The sequence below is a fragment of the Pinus tabuliformis genome, chromosome 2_1 (assembly GCF_031772625.1).
Source record: "Pinus tabuliformis cultivar Carrire ecotype Pingquan chromosome 2_1, CPIR1, whole genome shotgun sequence".
NCBI classification, from domain to species: domain Eukaryota; kingdom Viridiplantae; phylum Streptophyta; class Pinopsida; order Pinales; family Pinaceae; genus Pinus; species Pinus tabuliformis.
In genome coordinates, this window is record NC_142299.1 from 769,942,145 (window position 1) to 769,955,124 (window position 12,980).

At 33.7% G+C, this 12,980-nt stretch overlaps 2 pseudogenes; both read right to left on the minus strand.

The window, feature by feature from the left end:
- Positions 1 to 8,581: 8,581 nt before the first annotated feature.
- LOC149202844 (putative ribose-5-phosphate isomerase 3, chloroplastic pseudogene) lies at positions 8,582 to 9,134 on the minus strand (annotated as a pseudogene).
- Positions 9,135 to 9,782: 648 nt separating this feature from the next.
- On the minus strand, positions 9,783 to 10,565 carry LOC149202845 (leucine-rich repeat receptor-like tyrosine-protein kinase PXC3; annotated as a pseudogene).
- Positions 10,566 to 12,980: the final 2,415 nt, after the last annotated feature.

Below are 12,980 nucleotides of genomic sequence, written 5' to 3' on the forward strand. Positions count from 1 at the left end.
CTATATGTATATTAGAAACCGGCATTGGCAGCAGCAAATTGATGAATATAATTTGATCAATAATTTTGTGCAAAATGAATACCCAACTACCATGAATATTGATGGCCTAAAATATGAATCTACAGTAAAAAATTGACGTTTTCAAGATAGTTCATGGGAAGAAATGATACTTTTTTGTTATAATAAAAATAATGTGAAATCCATAGAAATAATCCCCTCCAAAACCTTGAAAATCAACCCCTTTCTCCCAACTCATCAGGGGGCCAACTACTCATTGTTTTGAAACAACATGTTGATGTATTTGAATGGGAATATAAAGGGATGAAGAGAGTATATCCTTTTGTGTTCACTCACCATATATATATATATATATATATATATATATATATATATATATATATATATATATATATATATATATATATATATATACATATATATATATACATATATATATATATATACATATATATATATACATATATACATATATATATATATATATACATATATACATATATATATATATATATATATATACATATATATATATATATATATACATATATATATATATATATATACATATATATACATATATATATATATATATATATATATATATATATATATATATATATACATATATATATATATATATATATATATACATATATATATATATATATATATATATATACATATATATATATATATATATATATATATATATATATATTACAAGTAGGTATACATATATATATATATATATATATATATATATATACATATATATATATATATATATATATATATATATATATATATATTACAAGTAGGATCATAAACATGTTTTCTAGCCACAAAGGTGAATGAACCTTACATTAGAAGACAATGTGAAAGATCAATTGCTTAAATTGTTGGATGTGGGATTCATCTATCCAATATTCGATAGTGAATGGGTGTCTCCCTCAAAAATTGTTCCTAAAGTGAATGGAAAGTGTAGAATTTTTGTTGATTATAGGGAACTTGACAAGGCCACTAGAAAGGATCATTTTCCCTTGCCCTTTATTGACCAAGTTCTTGAAGTACTTATAGGGAAAAGGTTATTCTTCTTCTTTGATGGGTTCATAGGGTAAAACCAAATCCAGATAAACGCTAAAGATTAGGATAAAAGCCCATTCACATGTCCATGGGGAACTTTTACTTATATATTTCTCCCATTTTCTTCATGAAATTCCCTTCACACCTTCTAGAGGGTTGCGTTTGGTATATTCTCTGACCTTGTGCATGATTCAATGGAAATCTACATGGATGCTTTTACACACTACAAAGATGATTTCCAAGAGGCTTTCTCCAACCTATGCAACATTCTGTAAAGGTCTAAATAAATGAATTCCTCTGTGAGCCATGAGAAATGTTTGCTTCTAATGAATGAGGGGATTGTCTTAGGGAACTTTATCTCTTCAAAAGGAATCTAAGATGATACTAACAAAATAGACATCATCAAAAAGGTTCATGTTCCTAAAATTCAAAAAGATGTTAGGAGTTTTCTAGGCCTTGCCGGCTATTATTTAAGATTCATCAAATGTGTTAGCAATATTTATTTTCCTTTATTCTCATTACTAGCTAAATATGCATAGTTTTGCTAGATAGTTTTATGTCAAAAAGCATTTGAGGAAATAAAAGAAAAACTAATTTCTGCACATGTTCTTGAAGGCACAAATTGGAATTTTCCCTTCCATATCCTTATAGATGCATCAGATAAAGTAGTTTAGGTAGCACTGGGACAAATCCAAGGTAGACTTCTCTATGCCATTAATGTTATCAGCAAATATTCCAAAGATGGACTTAACTAGAGAGTTACTAAAAAAGAACTCCTTATTGTTGTAGGTTCTCTAAACAAGCTTAGGCATTACATTACTAGCTATTATGTATTTTTACATAATTATCATGCAATAATAAAATAGTTAAGGAATAAAATATATGTGAATTATCACATAATTAAATGGTTATTGTTGTTGCAATAATTTGATTCGACTATTGTTGATAAACATGGAAAAGAGAATGTTGTTGCATATTTTATGTCAATACTTACCTCATCGACAAATGATGAAGAAGTGGTGGATGACCACCTCCCTGATGATAATCTCTTTTCCCATATCACTCTTATCTCCATTGTTCCCTAACATAGACAACTTCATAATTGTTGGCTAGTTTCCACCTCATTTATCTTCAAAGGAGAAAATCAAGATTGTGAGAAAGAGATTATGGGTAACCTTTTCATGTTGGGGCATAATCAGATCCCGAGGATTTGTGAGGAAATATGAATTTTATGACATCCTCTTAGCTTGCCATGATGGACACTATGGGAGCCATTTTTCTCCTAAGAGGACAACCTACAAAATCTTGCAAGTGTGATACTATTGGCCAACCCTTCACATAGATGCCCATAGATACATTACACAATGTGATGAATGCAAAAGTATCCGGAAACCCACTAAGAAGGATGAACTTCATTTTAAACTTCAAGTGTCCTTTGAGCCATTTGAGAAGTGGGTCATGTACTTCATTAGTCCTATTGATCCTCCATACAGATAAAAATGATACATTATTATGTGCATTGACTACCTGACTAGGTGGGCTAAGGTGAAAGTAGTAAAGGAAACAACCAAGAAGAAAGTAGTCGATTTTATGAGAGAAATATTATTCTAGAAGTTTGATTTTCCAAGAGAATTGGTGACAGACCAAGTCTCCCATTTCACCTCCAATCTCATCAAGGGAATCATAAAGAAACATCACATTTGACACTGAAAATCTACTCCATATCACCCTCAAGTAAATGGAAAAGCGGAGGTTACCAATGGTGCATTAGAAAGCACCCTGACGAAGGTGATTAGTAGAAATAAAAAGGATTTGGTAGAGCATATTGTTAATGCCACCAAGACCTACAAAACCACCTAGAAGACCACTACTAGTTCACCACGTGTGAGCTAGTATATGGAAATATGGAATTATTATATAATGAGTTTTAGTACGATACATTAAGGATGGAAGCCTCACTCGACATTGAACTCACCAAAGAAAATTATGAAATTATATAACAATTAAATGCATTTGATGAATATAGGATGTAGGCCTTATTACATATCGAAGTGTTCCAGCTACAAAGAAAAAGTTGACATGAAAATCATATAAAAAATTGAGCCTTCAAGGAGGGTGATTGGATTCTCTTATATAACTCAAGGTTTAAGGATTTTAAAGGGAATCTCATGACTAGATGGTTAGGGCCTTATCTAGTTGAAAAATGCGATGATAAAGGTTTAGTTTAGATCAAAACTAAGCATGAAGAGTAGATTCAAATTTTGGTAAATGGTTATTGATTTAAATTCTACAAGACATTCCTCTCCATAGCTTAATTTATTGATTTAATAATTAAGGACCTTAATTTCATTAAAATTATAATAGCTCCCAATTCATTCAACCTCTCACCCACAAGAGGAAAAAAAGAAAAAAACAAAACTCAAGTAAAAACCTCCTTTTAGGCACTTGAGGTAAACTCATTAGCTAAAAACTTTTATGAGGCAGCCTATGATTCTAAGAAAAAGAAAAAATAATAAATAACCCTCGCTGAAAACCTCTTCCAAGGCACCTGGGGTAGACCTACTAACTGAAAACCTCCATGAGTAAGCTATTGGGTCTCGAAAAGGAAAGAAGAAAAAGAAAAAATGAAGAACATTATAAAAATAATAAAAAATGTTTTACCTTACCTTGACCTATGTGAAAGTATCACAAAAAAATCAGCAATACAAATTGGAAAGACCAACCTACACATTTGGCTGAGGGAATCACCTCATGAACCATTAAAAAAACCAATAAAGTACATGTACACCACTTTCCATCATCATCCACGGTCGATAGCATCAGTCCTGAATTTCCAAATTCTTTCCATACATTTATATCCTATAATGCTACAAGATATCCCAGATTTGATAAAAGCCTACAAATCGAGGAGTTTATTTGAATGTAAGCTAAGGAAAAGAATCAAAGGAATCCTAAAATTTATCCATTCCATCAACATGAATTACTTCTAAACTGCCCCTCCACTATTCACCATTTCCAATCATGCAACAACTCAAATCCCCTGATTTTCCATCACAACCTCCATCAACAGATTTTCCATCACCATCACTAGCTCCTCCATCAATTATTAACATCTCTCGATGTTTTATAAGGATATTTTGATGACCACGAGGGATTTGTAATACTACTACACGAGACTACACAATCCTATAGCAACCTACAGAAACCGTACAGGCCCAAGTCTCTAGCACTCTCAACAAATATTACATGGCACAAATTCCTATATCTCTAGAGTAGAATTATCAGTTTAGATACACCTTCAAGTTCAAAAAATCACCCCAAGTAGATATGTGATCACCTATATACTACTACAGGATCACCTATTGAACACCATTAACATTAAAACACCTGCAAAAGTGTTAAAGAAGCCACCAACATCATCAAAAGGTAAAACATCACGTATGAGGATCTCCTAACCTTACCATTTAAACTCATTCAAATCACTACGATGTTATGAGTGAAAAAAGAAAATGGTTTTATAGCAAAAAATACTACTATAGGTATCTGCGTTAAAATTTCGTAGAAAACTTCACTTTTTCTCAAAGTTCTCCACATGGTTGAGGGTGAATAAAACTAAAATAGGGGATAATTTAAAAATTAAGTTGTTATCTCTTATTGATGACAAGGATAAGTCAAGCTTGAGTATACTAATAATGACAAGAGGTAGGTGGGGGCCATCTCAACAACCACGCCCTAAGTTTTCTCTCATCACCCATCGACCTTATCTCCACTTAACCTCATGATCGACTTCAATATTTCCACCTATTCCCACTCCACCTTGTACATGAAAATAGTGTTAAATAGACTCGAAAAAGACTAACATCATTGCAAGAGAAGGTTACTGGACATTTCCTTGAAAAGATATGAGCTACAAGAACCAATATTTAACATGTTGGAAGATACAAAGGGTTTTTCAATACGACACATAATTGACCAAAAACCACTCACAGAGGTCTCCAATAAGATGAGAAATTAAGTTATCCTAAAAAAAATTTAATTCCAACATTTCTCCAGTCCTTTACTAACATTTTCCAGAATGATTGATGCTTAGTTACTTGAATTTATTAGTAAGGAAGTTTTTTATGTCAAGGGTCTTAAGTACTAAGCAGAGGGACAATCGGTTATTCCTCTTTGTCCTGAAAGTTCAAAGATTCAAAATATGGAGTAATATGTTTTTTAGAAGAATTGGCTATAGGATTGTGCATTCTCCCTTAGCTACATGCCACATGAAAACCCTATTTCCTATAGCAACATAAAAACAACATTTCCTTGCAAGAGAAAACATTTCCAAACTTATGAAATTTGTGTGATAAAATGGAAGGGGGATTCCATAGCAGAGAACTTATTGATACCACTCAGATTCATTAGAATCCTAATGTCCTTGTCATCAGAGAAAACTATCACTAAGGAAGATTATTTAAGAAAATTATGGGATATAACAATGAAATTTGCCTAGAATTTTCCTTAAACTTGCAACACCGTGAGGGCCATGAGGTAGTCACTCCTATTAAATGGTTGATAATATACATTCAAGAAGACTTAATTAGCAGGTTGACTAACCTTCCAAAGGGGATGCGATGGAGTAAATAAGAGAGACATGAAGCCATTAATGCCAAAAGAGGGATTTTCCTCCATAGTGAGCAACTAGATGAAGACAAAAATGGCATTAGAAGGGAAATCCTAGCATACCCTTGGGATGAAATAACATATCACATACTGAAATATATTTATTTTGAAGGAACATTAAGAATATTCTATGCTTGCCCACAGGGCATTGGATTGATGGTGAATGGGTGTACTGTTAAGGCACTCCTTGTGATAGGTCAACGGTTCAAATCCCCCATGGGTGCTTAGGTAGTATTATATAGAATATATATATATATATAAATATTCTATGCTTATCTATTTAATCGCCTTTGTCAATTAAGTTTCCAAGTTTACCTACCTGTTCATGAAAGGTTAAGTATCCCAAATTTTCTCCTCCAAATTGTAAAGGACATGAGAACCAAAGTGAGAGGGTAAACAAATTACTTGGGTCATCATGGCTTGATAATATTAATAATCATTGATACATTATAACATCTCCAATGCCCCATTCCCTAGGTAGATTTTTATGACATGGATAGATAGGCCTTTTTGAAGGTCTAGGTTGAATTAGCAGAGCCATAGCCAGTGTTTTCTCAGATAGAGTTGGAAGAGGAAGATTTGGATGAGACATCATTGAATGAGTCAGAAGAACCTAGTTTGAATGGGTACACCCGTAGATAGAGTTTCAGAAATATATGATAGATCCCAAAGAAGAATTAATAGAACTTTAGGAAGAGATTGAGGATCGACAAAAGAGACCAACTAAAAAGAAGAATAAATAAGCAGTAGAAAGTGCTATAACATAGAAAAGAGGAGAATAAATTTTGGAGGAATAAGAAAAATAAATTATAGCTACATTGGCAGTACTTAACAATCCCACAAAGTCTAAGGAAATTAGACTTTATCAACCATCAACTTACTTCAGAAGAAGAAAATGTACCAAATTATGGTATAGTGGAAGACCAAGGCCTCCATCTCCAACTCATATCACCATTAAAGAAATCGATATCCTTGAAAGAGGAGAGGTTTAGGATGTAGGAGGGAAGAAATTGAAGGAACCAAAGCTACCAATAACATAAATTCAAACACCTGTTTAGGAAATGAGGTTGCAAGTACAATGAGAATCATGGATAAAGTTCACAGTTTCCGGAGAAGACTACCTTGTTATAGGATCATCCTTCAAAACTACACGTGTGGCCTACAAAGTTCTAGATTGAAAGCATATAAATGAAACTAGTTCAAAGGAGAATCAACTCCTTCTATTCCTAGTTTGAGGTAGGAAAAACAATTCCTGTACACATAGTACCACAAATATTATTCACTCTAGAGAAGGAGATGGTTGAGAACGACTAATAGAAGAAGATTGGAAAATCTAAAGGAGTTACTGATATTAGAAAAATGGAAGATGAAATGAATCACATGAGAGAAGAAATTAAACTCCTTAGATTTGATGAAGAAAATATAAATTATCACCTAGATAAGTAAAACAAACAACTAAAGGCCTAATTGTAGTAGACACAAAGATTGATGTAGGAGAAGGAAATTTAAGTTGCATCCCTTGAAACAAATTTCCACTTTTGTAAAATGTCTAGATTGGAGGGTTTACCTGCCATGAGTCTTCATAATTTTTAAATCGACTTTGTTGTTGAGTGTGGGTAAAGTTTCCCCACCATCCATACAATCTTGGACTTTCCTCAAAGCCATTTTCTAAACAGATTGGAGGGTTTACCTACCATGAGTCTTCAAATTCTTTAACTCAACCCCATAAAGGGGTTTTCTTCTTCAACAACCTTTCCTAGTACTATAAGGAATTTGTCTTCTTTTGGAAAGGGGATAAGATGTTGAAACAATAATTAGTGAAGTACAACCACCTCCCAACTACATTATTTTAGTGTAAAGTCTAGACAACAAAACCTAGGACTATTAGCTGATGATGGCCTAGCATAACACCTGTACAAAAAGTATTGAACCTGTCACCCAAGCTATTCAAGCTCAAAGTGATTCTTCAACCCTTAATAAAATTGATAGTGAAAGGGAGAAAGTAGTTTGAAAAAAAGAAGAATAAAAGACAAAATGGTCCTTTAAAGGCTCATGTTGCCAAAGCCCCTACTACAGGTGTCTCCAATAAGCACCCACCCAAAAAACAAATGTTTCACCCCACCTTGATGCCTTACTCACAATGTGATGGTCATAGAGCTTGCTCTCTACCCCTCTACTCAACCCATTGATTAAAGACTCAAATAATGGTCTTCTAAAGATTCCAATATCATAACCTTGGACCACTAATTTGCATAAACAACTGTAAATTCAAACTCCTATAGATTTTGGAAGGACTTAAAGATAATTAGGAGGAGATGGCAAAAATCCCTTCCTTTTCTCAATGAAGTTATGCCATGGAACATCTTGGGCCTGTCTAAATTCACATAAAATACACATTCTAGTTCAAAGATCACTTAGAATTGAGCGATATTTTATTTTTGTCTACAAGAAGTCGAAGTTAGAAAGTGAAAGAACAACATTTTTTTTGAGAAAAGCCTTGCATGTAATCTGGTTGAATTTTTTTTTAAATTCTTCTGGTTAATATCTCCTTGGTTGGCTTCTGGGATTATTGGGAAGGAGACAGATCCTACCCAAATAACTTGTTTTGACTCTATTTATCCTAGATGGTCATCTTGTTGGGCTAACCAAGATCTACAATTCAAATGACAAGCATGAAAGGGAAATTCAATTTAATCAAACACATCCTGATAACTAGATACAAATGAATGCAATATTTATACTGCATTTATTTCTGACTGATTACAGAAAGCTACCTGAACACCGAAAGTAATCACGGTAACCCAAAAACTTTTCACTTGGTATTGATGCTAACACCTTCTACCCTAGTAATGATTACACTCGTGGCCATGTCCAAGAAGTGCTTGTGCTCGACCACACCCTCAAAAGCCAACATGTCTTTGATGCGGCCCTAGAACCTTTGGTCAGAGTCTTGAAATACGAATACATGATGTAATTAGTGTTATCTATAATGTATGGCTTATCACCATCTATCCTGATCTTTGCCTCGCAGCCCTCGGCTTGAAAAAGGGATTGCATCCTTGAAGTGTTGTACTTCTAGCAAAATGGCACCACCTCCACAGTGATTTCCATACCACTATCACTAAGGCCACTCATGAGATTTGATTCATCGATGATGACCACGAACTTGGTGGAGGTAGCCTTCACCATCTTCTCTCGGAGCAACACACCACAGTGGCCCTTCACCAGATTGAGCTCCAAGTCAAATTTGTCAGTGCCATCAATGAAAAGATGAATGTTGGGTTGATCATAAAGCTTCGAGAGTGGGATGCCCAGAGACATGGCTGCTTAGTAGTGCGCTTGGAGGTGGGAACACCCACGATGTCTTAAAGGCTAAGATGTTTGCATTTAGTTCATGGACCAGTTTGTGTCATAACATCCTGAGTAATTCCCAAAATTGATGCCAATGATATTTGTAGCTATAACATGCAATTATTGCAGTGACCAAAAAGCATAATAAAATGGATAGAAGCTAAGAGGGACAAATATGGAGTGTTATTTTCCAATGTTTGTTTGGAGTTGAATCACATGGAAAATTTATCTTTGACAAAAACATAGAAATAATATTTTTTTAATGTGCAATGGAATATTTGGTTACCTATAACATGATGCTTTCTAAAGGGAGAATGGAATATTCTAAGACACAACACTCCAAAAACTCATAATAGAGCTTTAGACACAACTTGCCATTTGAGGATGACATGCCTGTGTCTGAAATTATTCTCTGATTTTTGTTGAAATCAAGTAAAACATCTTCGATATCAAATTTATATTATTCACATTTCTTTGTTATATTTATTTTTTTGAAGCAGAGGCAATTTTTCATTTGACAGGCTAGAATGCCCTTCTACAACCTGCTGGCTTCAATAATTTGACAATCATAACTTCTATTTACTGAAGCATCTCTACAATCATAATGAGCTATAATTGTGAGAAATTTTGCATTATGGTTTATCTTATACAACCAAAAATAACTATAAAACACTATGTTCTACAACATTTACTGTTTTGGCATAAGTGAGTAGCTAGAGCATACCTGGAGGGATGTATCCAACTAAACCAATAATTGCATAAATACTCCATGTGCTCTTGGAAGGATCAAAAATCTTGCAAATGTAAATATCACCTATTTGTTGCTCTTTTAAAGACTTTAGGAGAATTTTTATGGCAGTGAGATCAAGGTGGACGATTGGATGCTGACACCCATGTGGAAAAACCAAACCTTGCACTAGACCTATGGAAATGGTGCAATGAGATGGCCAATCCAATATAGAAAGATTACTAGTGTGAAGGAATTCTGAGAGGCTATCTTTATGAAGATATTTGTAGAAAAGTTAAGCATAATCTATGCCTAGAACATGTTCCAAGGGTGTCAGGATGTTGGGATGCCTTATCTTCCCCTACTTCTCTAGTTATGTAGAAAGCTTTTGGTAGCTTCCCGATTTGAAAATTATGTCACTCCAGTTGAGATTCTTTGGTAAATAACTAATGATAGAAGGCATGATAGCTTTGTGATAGGTACTAAACTTTTTCTTTAGGAAGACATTTGTCAGACACAGAGTGGATTCAATACCCTTTTCAAAGTCAATCCTTAGCCTATGGATACTATATGGATGAATAAGATGGCCTTCAATCTTATAGGCTAGTTTCACTTCTGGAATTTGTTGATCACCATGCCAAAAGTATTTGTTTGCCACAATGAACAATATAATAGCCACAATTGGGAAAAATGCACCTGTAACAAACCAATGCTTCATCTAAAAACTAGACCATCTCCTTCACGCTGGAACATCGAAAACAATTTTCTCTATAACAGGTGAGGGCTTTCAAACGGGGTGATATCATTGTTATGCATCTGGAATGGAACAATATTTTTAATCTCAGCAACTCCTTGATTTGAGAATGAAAGGTCGAACCGACTTAGAATTAACAACAATATTTGAGGCAATTCTATGCAGCAGGAAAAACAGTGCAGAAACGAACATAAGAAACTAACCTAAACTAACTATTAGGTTTTTTCTTATCCTAACTATTAATCCAAGGGTTTAGAACTTTTTAATCATCTAACATCCGATCGAATGGTTCAGACAAGTACACAGTGGTAGTTGGAGTAGTTGATTTCAGAGGGGAATGCCTTATGGTGTAATTAAAAAGATAAGTTATGAAAGGAGAATAACATTGTTAAAATTAAACAACAAATTCGATGGAATGTAAGGTAATAAAAAATGGGTTATTAGGGAACATTGTTGATATAAAAGAATCAAATCTAATAAAAAATTGGTATAAAGTAAGGTAATATAGAGGCTCAAGGCATTGAGACAAAAAATTATACAAATAAATATTAACTATATGAGAAAATATCTATATATAAAAAATGATAATTGGTTAATTTAGTTAAATTCTCATTACTGAGTTGTGAAAATAAGAAAATGAAATAACATAAATTGAGATGAATGTCTACACTTATTTTATATCAAAGGTAAATTAAGTTAAAGGTAAATTGAATAAAAAGCAGTGGTTTAAATTCTCATTATTGTCTACTGAAAAAAAAGTAGATAGAAAAATATAAGTGGAGAAGAATGCATATTTTTATTTTAAATCAAGAGTAAACTAAATCAAATGTATGTAATAGAAAAATGTCTATGTTTATTTTATAACAAATATGAATTGAAAGAAATATATGTCATAAATTAATAATGAATTATATGTGATATTATATGTTCTCATACATCTTTAAATAAGACAAAAGCATTTATTTTTTATAATAATAATAATAATAATAATTATTATTATTATTATTATTATTATTATTATTTTTTAACAAGAACGGGTAATGGATATATTGCCAAAGGTGGAGCAAGCTCCTATGACAATCAACTGTAACTTAAAAAAACTAAGCAATGAGAATGATCTGAGAACGTAGTCCCTTCTCCATTGCTTATATTCAAAAATGCATTGAGATCTTTAGTTATTCTTCAATATTTTCTTATGTATTGTCCCTCTAGAAAAGAAAATTTACATAACATTGTTCATTCTGCTTTTTACTCCTTATGCTTATTGTTCCTTCTGCTTTCCGCTTCGTCTGCTTGTTGTACCTTCAGCTTGTTGTTCCTTATGCTTGTTGTTCCTTCTGATTGTTGTTCCTTCTGCTTGTTGTTCCTTCTTCTGTTTGTTGTTCCTTCACCTGTTGTTCCTTTGGATGTTGTTCCTTCTACTGCTATTCCTTTTGTTTGTTGTTCCTTCGGGTTGTTGTTCCTTCGGATGTTGTTCCTTTGAGTGTTGTTCCATTTTCTACTGTTCCTTCTACAATTGTTCCTTATGCTTGCTGCTCCTTCGGATGTTGTTCCTTCAACTTACTATTCCTCTTGTAGCTATTCCTTCTGCTTGTTGTTCCTTTTGTTATTGTTCCTTCTGTGTGCTATTCCTTCTACTTGCTATTCCTTTCCCTGTTGTCCCTTCTGCTTGTTGTTCCTTCTGCTGCTGTTCCCTCTGATTGCTGTTCCTTATTCTTGTTGTTCCTTCTGCTGTTGTTCCTTTTGTTAGCTGTTCCATCTGCTGTTGTTCCTTTTCTTAGTTGTTCTTTCCGTTGATGTTCCTTTTGAGGCTATTCCTTATGCTTGTTGTTCATTCTGCTTTTTGGTTGGCGTTCCTGAATGTGACTTGCTGAATTCCTAAAACAACTCTCACTCTGAATATTGGGGCCAATGAGCGCAGATCTGTCAGTTGTAGGATTGTTAAGGCAAGGGATAAGTCGAGCAAGGTCCTCCATTAAGGCTGAGATTTCCTAAGGATAGAAGACAACCTTTGTTTGCCAGCGAATCTAATTTCTTGTTTAACTCCCGCAGAATGTGGTATGAGTCGACTGTGTCAAATTATTTCAATAAGTTTCAAATTCGTTGCAAGGTTTTGTTTAAAACAGGGTTACGAAAATGATCTTCAGAGCTTAAGAGATTAATCAGAAGCTCCGAGTATCCGAATATTTGAATTGTTTTATATCCTAGCTCCTTCGCAATCTGGCATGCTTTTAAGAGACTGTAACTCTCTACTTGATTGTTCGAACTTATGCCTAGACCCCAACTGAAGCTAGTTTTATTCGATCTATCCAGGGAGAGAATCAATCCTCCTGCACCTGCAATTCCTGGGTTCCCCTTGGACACTCCATCAAAGAAGAT